Source organism: Penaeus vannamei, chromosome 22 (assembly GCF_042767895.1).
Source record: "Penaeus vannamei isolate JL-2024 chromosome 22, ASM4276789v1, whole genome shotgun sequence".
NCBI lineage: Eukaryota > Metazoa > Arthropoda > Malacostraca > Decapoda > Penaeidae > Penaeus > Penaeus vannamei.
This window is the reverse complement of record NC_091570.1, coordinates 3,543,046-3,545,545: the sequence shown is the minus strand read 5'-3', so window position 1 is coordinate 3,545,545 and position 2,500 is coordinate 3,543,046.

The window sequence follows — 2,500 nt, the reverse complement described above, 5'->3', positions numbered from 1 at the left end:
ATTGAGCCACGTGCGGATATGTGGGTATGTTGGAGTGGGTCATATGTAGGTTGGCTTGTTTTTTTGCATTTTTTTTTTTGGGGGGGGGGGTAAGAGTGAAATAGTGTGAATGTACTTTTCTCTCTGTGTCTCTGTCTCTTTCTCTCGCTCGCTCGCTCTTTCTCTCTCTTTCTCTCTCTCTCTCTCTCTCTCTCTCTTTCCCTCACTCTCTCTCTCTTTCCCTCACTCTCTCTCTCACTCTGTCTTTCTCTCTCTCTCTTCTCTTCTCTCTCTCTCTCTCTTTCTGTCTCTTTTTTCTCTCTCTTTCTCTCTCTCGCTCGCTCTCTCTCTCGCTCGCTCGCTCTCTCGCTCTCTCTCTTTCTCTCTCTCTCTCTTTTTTTTTTACTTCTTTCATTTATCTATTTCTTTCCTCTTCTACTTCTCTTCCCAAAAGGTGTTCTCAAACCATTTTTCTCTTTCTTTCTTTCGTTCATAAACATTGATATCTTTCATTCCATGCATTACAATCATGAAATAAAGAATTCTACTGATTAAGGTTTAAATCTAATTTAATTTTGATTCTAATGTTAAATTTAATATCTGAAAAATAAAATTAGATCTAAATATCTCTACTCTACTGATGAAAGATGAAATTAATTCTAATTTTGATTCTAATCTTAAATCTAATATTAAAGAAATAAAATTAGATCTAAATATCTCTACTCTACTGATTAAGGTTTAAATTCACAAAGAAAATCAAAAAAATAAAATTAAATTTAAATATCTCTACTTTACTGATTAAAGTTTAAATTCCCGAAGAAAATAAAAAAAAAATAGATTTAGATATCTCTACTTTACTGATTAAGGTTTAAATTCCCGAAGAAAAAAATTATTTGAGTCCCCCCCAAAAAAATATTTGAGTCCCCCCTCTGATCCCACACACCGTCATGTCTTCAGTCCCTCTGCGTTAAGAATGGCCGACGACTCACAAAAATCTGATTGTTCCCTTATTGAACGTCTTGGCATCTGAAGAACTTCTTTACATAAGTAATATTCGATGGGCTTCCCCCCCCCCATCCTCCACCCCTCTCTCTCCTTTTATGGTAAAGCAACCACTTGGGGGGGGGGGGGGGTAAAGTGTTATTGTATCAACTAGGGGTTATTAAGATGAAGAGTGAGAAATTGTTACAATAATCGTCATCGTCATTATTACTATTAATCCCAATACTGATATTAATATCATCTTTCCTTTTCTTCATCTCTTTCTCCGCTTTCTATATCTTTTTAATATATTTTCATCATCATTATCATTATCATCATCATTATTATCATTATCATTATCATTATCATCATCATCATCCTTATCATCATCACCATCATTATCATTATCATCATCATTATTATCATTATCATCATCATCATCATCATCACCATCATCATTATCACCATCATTATCATCATCATCATCACCATCATCATTTAGCATGTTCTTGAATTATTGAACTATCAACGGGGCTGTTTCGATGGAAGAACAATGGTTACAAGTTTGGTTTTTTTAGTTAATTAAATACGAAGATTACTTACATATAGCGGTCAAAATATCACGGGCATCTAGCAGTATATTCGCTGAACTGTAAAAGAAAAACAATAAATGTGTGTATATAAATCAGTTTAATCAGATATCTAGTGATTTTGTGGTATCGTTTTATCAGATGGGATATTATGGTTAGAGGTATACATAATTACAGGTGGTTATGAAGATGGTGCATTTAGATCAGGAGCGTTAATATAGAGGTTTGTTATATACATACAGGTGTATGTATATATATACATATCTATGTAAACAGTATATATATATATATATATATATATATATATATATATATATATATATATATATGTATGTATCTCTTTCTCTTTCTCTCTCTATCTCTCTCTCTCTCTCTCTCTCTCTCCTCCCTCTCCCTCTCCCTCTCTCTCTCTCTCTCTCTCTCTCTCTCTCTCTCTCTCTCTCTCTCTCTCTCTCTATATATATATATATATATATATATATATATATATATATATATATGTGTGTGTGTGTGTGTGTGTGTGTGTGTGTGTGTGTGTGTGTGTGTGTGTGTGTGTGTGCGTGTGTGTGTTTTATTCTTTCTTCTGCCTTTGCTTACAAGAACTTGATTTTCCCACTATATTTGGGTGTGCGGTTGAGCGCCTCTCCCTCCCTGGAGCTTGATCGGAAGAAAGCTCGGTAAGAAAAGCTTAATTCCTTCGCTGTGACTCTTGCAACAGCGGGCTCGTCTTCTATTTTCGGTTGACCTCTCGGTTTTGTAAGAATAAGAAAGGAATGTGTGTTTTGGTAAGGTGGTGAGAGATGGGGAGGGAGGAGGAGGGAGAGAGAGAGAGACGGAGGGAGAGGGAGGGGGAGGGGAAGGAATGTGTGTTTTGGTAACGTGGTGAGAGAGGGAGAGGGAGAGAGGGAGGAGGGAGAGGGAAGGGGAAGTAAAGGAATGTGTGTTTTGGT